The 13,212-nt window shown below is 37.7% G+C and overlaps 1 protein-coding gene across 1 annotated transcript in view; it reads right to left on the bottom strand.

Annotated features, from left to right (window-relative positions):
• The window catches only part of PAG1 (phosphoprotein membrane anchor with glycosphingolipid microdomains 1), a 208,072-nt gene that overhangs the window by 137,843 nt on the left and 57,017 nt on the right, over positions 1-13,212 (bottom strand). The window lies entirely within an intron of this gene.

The following is a 13,212-nucleotide window of genomic DNA, read 5'->3' as shown; positions in this document are numbered from 1 at the left end:
GTTTCCACTGCTGCAGGTAAGTTTTCCTTGTGGTGGGTTGTCTACTATTCAGTAGTACTGTTTGGACCTCTGGACAGAAATCCTGTTCTATGCCAGAGAGCCATCTAGGAGCCAAGCCTTCAGGTGAAGTGACAAGAGGTTGGGGTGGGTCATGGTGCCTGATTCCTGAGTGAGGAGGTCCGCTGTCAGAGGAAGGTGAGGGGGTGGTCACAGGGATAGGTGAACTAGATCTGGGAACCAGACCTGCCTTGGCCATGATCATACTATCAGGATGGCACCAATCTCTCTTGTTTCAGCTTGTTCAGGGCTTTGAGGAGCAACGGAATTGGGGGTGAGCATAGAGTAAGATATGAGGCCAGGCAGTAAGGAGGGTGTCTCCCAGGTAGTTCTGACTCACCCAAAAGCATTGGCATTTTGCATTGAACAGAGTTGTGAAGAGATCCATCTCTGGAGAGCCCTAGATCACACAACTCTCCTGAAATACTGCGTCATTCAGCTCCCACTTATGGTCGTGACAGAAATAGCTGCTCAGCAAATCTCCTATGATGTTCTGTAGCTTCAGTAGATAATCTGGTGAGATCTCTATGTGATAGGATATGCACTAATTCCATAGTTTTATAATTTCTGAGCATAAGGACTGCAATCTAGCTCCTCCTTGGCAATTTATATAATACATTGCAGTCCTGTTGTCCAGCATTACTCTGAAAGAGGAATCTCTGATGGACAGAAAATGGTAAGTGTGTTGGATTGCTTTGTGTTTGAGACTATTGATATGGAGAGACTTCTCCTCGGGAGTCCATTTGCCTTGATCTGTGAACTCCTGGAAATGGGTGTCCGAGCCGAGCAGAGAGATGTCTACAGTAACGATTTTTGTGGGGGAAAGTTCCAAGAATGGAACTCCCACAGACCTGAATCAGTTTGACAATATCTTTTAAGACACATCTGGCTTTTGGGAAAAGATTGCTGGATTTTGTATTTCTCTGGCATGTCCCTGAACTGCATTCATTAACAGTCAGAATGTTATGTTGCATTGTATTTTATAGATAAAAGGGCAAAGATATAGATCCTTTTGTAGCCCACTTTCTGTATAATCTAAGGCTCCCATATCAAAACCAAAATACAGATAAAACATAAAATAGCTTCGCCACAATTTCTCTAAAAAAGTTCTATATGCGTTTCAGTAATAAAATACTTGCACAACACTCAATGAGTGAACTTGCATTTTGCCCATCTGGATCAACCATGTGCAATACAAACAGCACTTCAGAAACCCTGGTACCTTTGGAAATTAAGCCTGCTGCTGCGTGCTGCGAACATCATCATGGTCTGAAAATGAGACATGGTCATGTCTCACTGATGTACTCGTGTATAAATATTAATTTTAAAGCTACTTTAAATATTTTTACCAACCAAATGTGGAGTTCAGCTGCTTATTCAACTGAATATTACAGTGGAATTCTCAGCAGAAATCTATTAACTTAATACACAAAGATATAATTAGAAGTGAAAAGTGTGTGTGTGTGTGTGTGTGTATGTATAATATATATAAAAAGAGTTAGAGAGAACAAACCTACAGTTCCAACTGATGTCTTTATTAACTCGTTCTCGGTGGCAGTATCACACACAGGGTTAGTATGAGGTTAATGTATACCCCACACTGTGACCTTTCAGGCTGAATTTAATTGTAGACCTATCAAGGATATAGAAGAGTGATAAGGCGCCCACTGATTGATTTTCTTGCTCACCGACCACAAGAGCTCATTTCAACAGAACCCTGCCGTTAAATTTACAGCACAATTGAGAGAACATTTCATGTGATATACACCCTAATCTAATTTCTGAAGCACTTATATAAAAGGTCCTCCATCACAAGCCACAAAAGTCCCCATTTGCCTCCTCTCTAAAACCTCAATATTGTGTATAGCATTATCCTTTAATATTTATCCTACTTAAATGTGCATAAAACATTGTGAGAACATCTTGCCATCAAACATTAAAGAACTCTTTTAGGTGTCCTGCTTTTTGCTCTTGTAACTCTGTGGGGGCTTTTCCAAGTAAAAGCAGGGGGAAAATTAGAGTAAGAAGAATAGATAGGTTACAGTGAATCTAAATGTAATGAAATCCCAAAATAGACACTTTTACTATACATGCATAATGCTTTTTGGTTACACTTGAAATTTATTATCTTTGGTTTAGTAAAAGTGGGACACATAAAAGGTGTCTTTGTGAACATACCATTCATTGTATGTGTGGATGAACTATTTTTTTTATTGGAAGAATATGATATCTGTATAAAAAATTGTGCATCTGTTTATAGAGGTTTTCATTCTAAGTTTAAGGTTTTGTTCTTTTTATGCCAAGTTTGATTTTTCTCTCCTACATCCTATTTTCCATTGTTCTCCCAAATACAATTTTCTGTAACATTTTTAGTTACTCAGTAAGGCTGACCAATGCACTAAAAAATCCCCATAAAGATCTTTAGGATCTGTGTTAGTTTTAAACATTCCATTTCCAATAGATGAAAATAATATCCAACACCACTTATGTTTGGGGTTTATTAAAAAAGTGGTAACTATGATTTATTTATAACTTTTTCTATGCACTCATCACCACAGTTTGAGCAACTCGCATACATTAAAAATGATCCTCAAAACCTCCTTGTGAGGTAAGGAAGCATTATCCCTGTTTTACATGACTGGAACTGAGGGCTTGTCTATACCGAAAAGTTACATCAGCATAGCTATGTCTCTCAGGTGTGTGAAAAATCCAAGCTGATCTAGCCCCCAGTATGGACAGTGCTAGTTGCTGTCGACCTAGCTACTGCCTGTCAGGGAGGTGGATTACCTACAGCAACAGGCTGTGCCACTGTAGCATTTTCATTGTAGAGACAGCCTGAGGCTCAGAGTGGTTATGAGCTACTCTGTGTCATTTAGACATTATGCACTGGGAACAAATGTGGGTGTATCATCCAAGGGGGACCATAATACCTTCTGGAGCTCTTGGGATGCATAGGGGCAAAGGGAGAGTAATATAGGATACCCTTTTAAGTGGTGCCTGCTGTTTGATTACCTTTGTTCCACGATGGATGGATGGATGGATAAGTAAAACCAGTTACACGTAGAATATGCCCATACATGTCACTTATTTCTCCTCCGGGGGAAGCTGATCTGAAAACCCCTGGACACTTGCTACTGCCCAGCAGACAGGCAACAACAGTAACAATATTTTTCAATGTAGTTTATAGTAAGAAGTTACTGTACGTATCCCAACGATAGCTTGGACAACGCATTAGCCAGCTTTATGCTTTCATGATAGGCCTCTCTGAAGAAGTGGGCTGTAGTCCACGAAAGCTTATGCTCTAATAAATTTCTTAGTCTCTAAGGTGCCACAAGTACTCCTGTTCTTTTTTCTGATTAAAAGAGAACATTAGAGATCACAAAATCATCTTTATAATAGTTAATTCCAGGAATCTCCATCACAAAGATATTGAGAGCAATACTAGTAATATACTGCAAGAAACAATGCTTTGGTTGTTTCACAGGTTATGTTTTTTCTTACCATTTTGCCAAGTCTGTTGAATTAAGTTTCACAGCAGGATTGGTTTGAAGTCATATTAGAACCAGTGTGAAGTTCTAATTCCCCGCTCTCAGCCTGGCTTCCACTGAAGGACCCAGGGGAAGTAGGACATAGTGGGATTGCAAAGTCTGCAGATACCTGGGGCTACATCTTCTTCATGGAGTACTCGACAGGGACCCCTTCCTTTTGTTTTTGTATTTAACAAACACAGTTTCATATTAACTCAGCTCATGGGAGCGTGCCCTAAGCCTAGAATCATAATTTCTCATTCAGCTCATCAACAACTAAGCTTAGCGTGAACTATTCCATTAAGTCAAAGACAGAATTAGCTTAATCACATATGCCACATCATATGTCCCTATCAACACGCACTGATAAACAGATGAATGGCATTTGCACAACTCAAGAGTGGATGGAAAACAAATTATTTTACTTCTAATTCCATTTGTTAGGAAGGAAAATATGATCAAAGACCAGTATGTGTTCATGTCACTTAGACAGCTGAATATTATACACATATATAAATTACATGAGATAAGAAAACAAGAGGATTAAAAGGGGGAAAAACTGAAACATCTACAAAATCTCCAGACAAAACAAAACAACTATTTATTTGAACTCCCAGGAAAGCTAAAGCCAAAACATGAGTATTTTCTTTTGTAGACAAGTTTCCATATATTGAAAATACGCTTGAATAAATTGTCGACTATTCTTATTAAAATCTTTGGTGAGTCTGCAAATTTTTCACTCTCTAAGGCTTGGTCTACAATACCAACGTATGTCTGTAAATTCCACACCCATGAGCGACACAGTTATAATGACCAGACCCCCAGTGTAGACAGTGCCATGCCGACGGGAGGGTTTCTCCCATCAACATTGCTACCAGCTCTCGGGGAGGTGGAGTACCTACACTAACGGAAGAAGCTCTGCCATTTGCATAGGAGTGCCTTCACTAAGCAGTACAGGGGCACAGCCGCACCGGTGCAGCACTGTAAGTGTAGACAAGTCCTAAGAAAACATACATGGAAATCAGCAATGGGGTGGAGCTTTAGAGGGGACTGATACATGGAGGCTCAAATACTTTGTTATAATTCTAAATGAAACCAAGGCCAAACAGGAACCCTGCTGAAATGCTGTCAGGTGGGTGTGTTTTCTGCATATCCCACATCAAAAACAACCTCTGAAACATAGTGGAGGTTCCCATTGAGAGCACTTTCACTCTACTCATCACCCTGGGTGGAACATACTGTTTTCAGGGAAGGATATCGCATGTAGAACATTTGAGTTCCTTTTGCCAATTGTTTACAGAGCAACATGAAAGCTGTACTGAAGACTGATTGCCTTCTCTTCCTTACATGAGGAGGTTCATGATTTACATGTAAAATCAAAAAAATTGAAATCAATGATATGACTCATGGTAGGAAATTAAGCACGTGATGTTTGAAGGATCAGGGTCTTAATGAGTTATTTTGAGTGCTTATTGTTTTAGGCCCAAATACCATAAACATTTTAACAAGTACATAACTACTCATGTAAAGCAAATGGGATGAGTCATACTGAGTAACATCTCATCTAGTGCAACAAATCCCCCCAATAACAGCTTTGTGGGTGCAACCGGACAATCACTACACTCTTGAATGAAGTCCCACAGAAAATGATAAAAGACAAAAACATCTTATCACCGTGGGTGAACTCATTTCACAAAGTGATCTTTCAATACTTGTCCCCAAACAAAACCTGCACAGCACCTTCAAAAGGCGAACCTGGGAACTTAAATTCATAACTCTGCTAGATACCAGAAACCATAGACTTAACAGGAACACTAGTATATGGCTCACTACAAACCCTTTATAACACACAACACTGCCTGCTACACTTCATTGCCCACTTCAAACAACAATCTAACCTCCAACTGCTCGCCCAGAGCGACCACCTCCAATACGCATTACACCTCGTCTGTTTAACAATTTGTCCCAGACACTCTGCTTCCTTCCCCACACCTGAAGAGGAGCTCTATGTAGTTTGAAAGCTTGTACCTTCCCCCAACAAAAGTTGGTCCAGTAAAAGATATTCCCTCATCTCCTTGTCTCTCTTGTGTAAGCAGTGTCACACATGAGCTTATTTGTTTGCAAGAACAGAGCCCCAATCATTCTAACATTTATTGGATTACTTTATAATAGGCTGCTTAATTAGTCAGTTTTGAAAGGGCTGTTATCTTCAGACATAAATTGCAGGACTAATGCATAATCCACTGTTATCCACCTAGCAGTTTTAATTGAAATAAATACTGCCGGTCCAATAAGGTTTCATTAAAAACAATTAATTATTATGTGCATTGTTGCCCCAAGCACATTTAACCCAACAAATCCAAGTGAAAATATACACATTTCAACTCAAACCAATAAATGTGTACTGGAACTAATATTTTGTATTGATAACATTCATCACAGCCTCATTTCATTTGCTGCAAAATGATGGACATCTCTGATTCTCTAAATGATTCTAAGATGGAAAATACCTAATTAGTGTACAGAGTCCACCTCTCTGAAAATGTAGAATTATTCCTCACAACACCTTTTTTAGACTGGGAGAGGATAATTTAAAAATGTCAAAAGTGAATGAACTTCCATATTTCCTAGGATAATTGCTTCACAGCTTCGAAAATCTTAAGATCATGAACATTTCCTGATATTTAGTCCCTATTTTACCCTTTCTTACTTTCAACCTCATTAGTTTCTTAATGTCAGAACTCCTCATTATATCCCTGTTCTTAACTCAAAATAATTTCTTTCTTTCCTGAGTGTTTAGCATCTTTACCAAATAGTAAGTATTAGGAGTACTTTGGGTTTTGTTTAGGTTTTTAAAATTATTTATACTTTCAAGAAGGCATTTTTATAACAGGGCAACAGACAAGCCAAATAAAGATCTAATTAAAGAAATCATATACACACCTCTCCCGCATAATTCATAGATTCATAGATTCTAGGACTGGAAGGGACCTCGAGAGGTCATGGAGTCCAGTCCCCTGCCCTCATGGCAGGACCAAATACTGTCTAGACCATCCCTGATAGACATTTATCTAACCTACTCTTAAATATCTCCAGAGATGGAGATTCCACAACCTCCCTAGGCAATTTATTCCAGTGTTTAACCACCCTGACAGTTAGGAACTTTTTCCTAATGTCCTCCCTTGCTGCAGTTTAAGCCCATTGCTTCTTGTTCTATCCTTAGAGGCTAAGGTGAACAAGTTTTCTTCCTCCTCCTTATGACACCCTTTTAGATACCTGAAAACTGCTATCATGTCCCCTCTCAGTCTTCTCTTTTTCAAACTAAACAAACCCAATTCTTTCAGCCTTCCTTCGTAGGTCATGTTCTCAAGACCTTTAATCATTCTTGTTGCTCTTCTCTGGACCCTCTCCAATTTCTCCACATCTTTCTTGAAATGCGATGCCCAGACCTGGACACAATACTCCAGTTGAGGCCTAACCAGAGCAGAGTAGAGCAGAAGAATGACTTCTCGTGTCTTGCTCACAACACACCTGTTAATACATCCCAGAAGCACATTTGCTTTTTTTTGCAACAGCATCACACTGTTGACTCATATTTAGCTTGTGGTCCACTATAACCCCTAGATCCCTTTCTGCTGTACTCCTTCCTAGACAGTCTCTTCCCATTCTGTATGTGTGAAACTGATTTTTCCTTCCTAAATGGAGCACTTTGCATTTGTCTTTATTAAACTTCATCCTGTTTACCTCAGACCATTTCTCCAATTTGTCCAGATCATTTTGTATTATGACCCTGTCCTCCAAAGCAATTGCAATCCCTCCCAGTTTGGTATCATCTGCAAACTTAATGAGCGTACTTTCTATGCCAATATCTAAGTCATTAATGAAGATATTGAATGGAGCCGGTCCCAAAACAGATCCCTGCGGAACCCCACTTGTTATGCCTTTCCAGCAGGATTGGGAACTATTAATAACAACTCTCTGAGTACGGTTATCCATCCAGTTATGCACCCACCTTATAGGAGCTTCACCAAAATTGTATTTGCCTAGTTTATCGATAAGAATATCATTCGAGACCGTATCAAATGCCTTACTAAAGTCTAGGTATACCACATCCACAGCTACTCCCTTATCCACAAGACTCGTTATCCTATCAAAGAAAGCTAGCAGATTGGTTTGACACGATTTGTTCTTTACAAATTCATGCTGGCTATTCCCTATCACCTTACCACCTTACAAGTATTTGCAGATGATTTCCTTAATTACTTGCTCCATTATCTTCCCTGGCACATAATATTGTCAGAAAGCATGACGATTACAAAAACATCTTGGAAATAATAAAACAATAAATTCACTCGAATATTTGTTTACATTTCCAAGACTTTTATTGAAATAACTGGATACATTTGGTTTGGGTTTTCAAATACATTTATTTCACCCCTTAGAGAAAGGTGCCCTAACAGAACAGAGCTGTAATAAATAAATAAATATTAATAGAGCTAAAGCTAATCATAGCTGCTGGTTATGCAATCAGTGTATTCAAACCCTTCCATAAGCCTTTCAATGAGGACACACAACGTATTGAATATATAAAGCTACCATTAAAAACTGTTATTTAAAAACAAAACTCTAACCACGTGAAATTTCAGCCTACATATCAGGTATTTTTAATACATTTTGATGAGGCCGATCCTTCTACTGTTTAGTCCTGGCATGAGAAGTCCTCATTCATGGGGTTGGAAGTGATTTCAATGGAACTGTTTGATGGAGTAAGGACCATTCACGTGAATAAGGGTTTGCAGGATTGGACACAGTGTATCACACTTTCTTTAACAGAGGGCTTGATTTTGTGAGGTATTGAGTTCCCTCAAAAGTACTGTAATTAACTGCAACGGGAGTTGAAAGCTATCAGCACTTCACAAGACTGGGCCCTTAAATTGTAAGCAGAGCAGAGACCATGGATGAAATAAATCCTGGCTCCTCTGAAGTCAGTGGGAATTTTGCCATTGACTCCAGTGAGGCCAGGATTTGACCCAGTGTTTTCTTTCATGTTAGGACTGCACTGAACACAGTCAGCACTCAAATAACAGCAACACAGCAGCAGTGCTGGAACTATCCAAAGTGCCATTAGCAGATTCTGTACACTGATAAATTAACTACATTGGCAGAAAAGGACGATGATGTACAGTGTATTGAAAAAAAAAATCAACTATTGTTTTCAGCAGTATGAGTCATTTCTTTCTATAATATTGAAATATGACAGAGACAGAATGAGTCTCCTGTCATGGCTGCTTGTTTATTCTAGGCAGTATATCAAAATTCACAAGAAAAGTCATCAGAAAAGTGTAGCACCTGTTGATCTGTTTCCAGTATGGCAACCTATGCAGCACCATTACAAAGCATAAGAGGTTCACATCATCTTCAATCCTACACGCCGGTAAGATCCTCCTTAAATTTATTCTATGGGATAGTTACAACTTTAAGTAATATATAAACGGGCATTGCTGGAAAAGTGTCATGTGAAACAATATTCCGACAGAATGCTCATACATAAGGCATGTATTTTTCTGTTGGAGTTAATCACTTTTAAGCCACTATTCTGTAACATAGCCATAGCATAGAAATTAACTTTACCTTGAAGGGGTCTCTTGTTGCCAGTGACAACAGCAGGCAGTTAAAAAAGATGAAGAGCAGTGAGGGTTGCATACAATGGGTTCAGTAAAGAAGATCTTGTACCAAATAATCACAAGTATATCTGCAAATCAGAGGTAATTTTGTGAAGTGCGTGTGAGAGAGGAGTTTGCATACATTTATTTCATATGATTTTAAAACTACATTTTCTCCCCATTGTAATTCCCTTAATGTCTTCATATAATCAGCTTTTACTTCTACTGGGTCTGCACATTTGGTATTTTCATCAACATTTGGTTAATATGCCAGGATAATACGTTTTATTAAAGAAATAAGGAAGATCTGTACTAAGTCACGTCTGTCTCAAAAATCCGTCAACTCCCCACCAGCTAGATTCTATTATTTGAATTAAAATGCTGTTGTGCCAGCTGCCATACAGCACATTTCACTACCCTGATTCCTGGTGGAATTAAATCCATACTGAAAAATGTAGTCTACTATGAACCAGAAAGGAGGCCTCTTCTCAATATTAATGCATATCTGGAAAACAGAACCATTACAAAAATTCTGGAAATGGTTACAGCAATGTATGATGTAGAAGATGACTGTCTAAAAGACAAAAGCTCCAAATTTTACATGCCATAATGTAGCAGCTCTGTTAGCAAAATACCCTCCTGATTATACCCAAGGGTTTACGTTTCAATAGTGATTTCTCCTACACACAACAAACAATTACCAGATTTTTTACTACATCCTAAATTTAAAGAATCCTGCTGAAAGAACTTTAAGAATTACTCCTAAGCTATTGTAAAAGCCAGCACTGCAAAGCATTTATAAATTACTGCAGGGCAATTATTAGACAGGAGAAAAATAATGTATAGTTCTAGTCTGTTACTACAGGTCTGTCACATCTTAGGCGCATTTAACATGTGCAATTTCAGCTTTACACGGTCGGCAAAAACAAAACAAAAAAAAGAGAAAAATAACAATTTAAATACTGTTTCTGTAGTGCAGGCGATTCCGCCCGCCATTACACTCAATGTAATTTTGACTATAGGCGATTTTCGCTTTAGGCGCTGACTGCGGAACCTAACCCCAGCGTAAGATGAGACAGACCTGTATTGCCACAGTTAGAAAGAAAGGTTGTGGCAGGCAAAGAGCCCATGTAAGTCAATGGGGATTTCTGCTAGATGTGGACTTCAGGAACAGGTGCTAAGAGTATATGCTGTGAATGTGTATTAAGAATATCACTCAGTCTTATACAATACAAGCATATTAAACCTTAAAAAATTCACTGATGACAGCATGCTAAATAGAACTCAGATTAAAAACAAAAGATGGTATGTTGATAACCAATATTTCCCCTTTTTTCAACTGCTATCATAAAGTGCAGATTTGGCATGCCAACATATACCTTCCCTAGCGTAGTACTGGCTCTAAAGAATATTTCCACTTCAATAGCATACCAATGGCTACCCTTTTACTACAATGAAGAAATTAAACCACAAATTATGGTCAAATAATGTTAAGGTTGCAATCAAGGTATGACAATTGTATCACATAAACAAAAGGAAATTCAGAGGTAAGATTGAAATACCAATGCAAATTCATTCTTGGGGTAAACCAACAGAACTGAATAGCATTACACAAGGACAAATTTGCTCTCAGTCTTTAATTGTCCCTTAAAAATTATGCATGTTAAAGGCCCAAAATGAACACTATTCAATCCTGGAGCCATAACAACTTTTATATACATAACAATGTTGTGACTTTAGCATCTGTTATCTCACATCATTGTAGAGCTAGAAACAAAAAATGTATACCATCGAAAGGGAAATTCTCAGCTCCTCAGTGGCATGCCTTCCTTACCTTGGAAGAGCCTATGATATCAGACCTTAAAACCACAACTTTTCTATATACAAAAAAGATATATATTTATAGGATTTATAGTTCCCTGTGAGCCCTGTAGAATTGGATTAATGCATAGATCCACTACTGCTATAAAAAATGCAATCCCAAATAAGTACTGATAAAACTTTTATACCACAACACACACCTATGTATTAGGTATATGCCAGATATTTTATAAAAAACTATTGTAGTATTATTTTAGAAATTATTTTAGAACTGTATCAGCTGTAAGGGCCATGGTATAGGTTTTATTATAGGCAGGGCTGGTAGCACAGCTATGATTAAGGCTGCCCAACATTTCCCATTATAAGACCCTCTTTTCTGTTGTTTTTAACTTTACCAAACTGTAACAATGTGGTGTCTTGCCCAGGCTGAATATTTTGGAAAATATGAGTCAAAACAGTTCTATTTCTGATGAGGCTGGATTAAAATATGTTATATTGTTCCTGTTAAAAAAATCTGGTGACCTTTTTTTGACAATCTGTAATACCTCCAGGCTTTAGAGCAGGGATTTAAAATTTGTCAGGATGATGGCCAAATTTGGTCAAATTCTTTGAACTATTGCAGTTCACACACTCGGTAGACATTTGCTGGAGCTTTGCAACTTAATTCCCTGAAGATTGGGGTGATAATGCACATTACAGGCAAGTTATGAAAATAAATGTATTGGTGTTTGTGAATTACTCAGAGCACAGTAACTCAAAAGCCCATGAAGAAATTAATCATTCTGTTGTCAGAGTTTGAATAGTGTGCTATTAATATGTCATGGGGCCACACACTGAACAAGAAAGAGACAACAAAATATTGAAGAGCTGCTCATTCAATGAGCATCATCCATCTTGTGCACTGAATGAGGCTTGGGTCATTCTGCTGAAAAATAGTATGTGATCATGGATGTAAAGATTGCATCATAATACATACACACAAGAGGGTTGAATCAGAGATTCACAGATATTCTGACATTTTCTAACTTTTAAGTGTTTCTCTTTGCAATCTTAATAATGTTCTTTTAATATACTTTTTATGTATAATTTTACTATACCTACAGACACATATTGTCCTTAAAGCTGGTACATTCAGTTAACAATAACCATGTGATTAACATATTATATTGGTATTTCCCACTGTGTCCACAGGAAATCACATACATATATACAAAAACACACACCAAGTTGTATTAACACATTATTTTTCACTCCCCCAATCCCAATATCTTCTGAAACAGTACAAATGTAATAAAATGCACACTGATACCTTTCATAGTTTAATTTCAAAGCCCAGGACATCACTATCTCAGTAGCTCATTTTCATAAACTAATTACTAATTATACTTTAATGAATCATGAAGACAGTAGTTACAATAAATTAGTCTTGACATATAAAAGGATCAGTACAAACAGGTCTTCACCTGCCATCCCAGAGTCTGATTTTGGCTTTTACACACACACCATGTTCTATCTTTAATTCTGTTGCATACTATTCCATTTGATACATTATATTTTTACCTTTGATCAAAATCTATTATACAAGATAGCATTGAGACAGCAGCTGGTAACTGCAGAGGAAACAACATGACCATCTGAGCTAAGTAACTAACGTTGATATTAACATCTGATTGTATCTCTCCACAGAAGATAATCTCAAAAGCAGCATTGTCTTTTATTCTACATCGATGTTGTGAATGGACTTTTTCCTGGATGTCTTATGATCCATTAATGAACTTCTCACAATACCCCTTTTTCAGTACTGTATAATGTACATAAGCAAGAAAACAAGTGTCATCCTCTACTTAGAGAAGCAAGAATGCTATATATATCAATTACTGTCAATCAAGAAGTGCTAAAGAACAGAAGAATGTTAAACTCTTCCTCCTCTCATGCATGGCTTGTGTTGTGGTTAATGTCTAATTAACCCACCCACAATTTTCAGAAAAAACAGCTGAAGTGTCACTTAAATGAGAAGAAAAAATTTCAATTTTGAAAAAGACCACAAAATAGTGAAGAGAGAAAACTTTTCATTGCACTGTCATCAGTAGATCCTTATCGATGGAATAATACTTTGCATAAGTAGGTATTTCTTTGGTAAGGTC

This window comes from Malaclemys terrapin, chromosome 2 (assembly GCF_027887155.1).
Source record: "Malaclemys terrapin pileata isolate rMalTer1 chromosome 2, rMalTer1.hap1, whole genome shotgun sequence".
NCBI lineage: Eukaryota > Metazoa > Chordata > Testudines > Emydidae > Malaclemys > Malaclemys terrapin.
The sequence above is the reverse complement of the archived record's forward strand: the minus strand, read 5'-3'. Positions and strand labels throughout refer to the sequence as shown.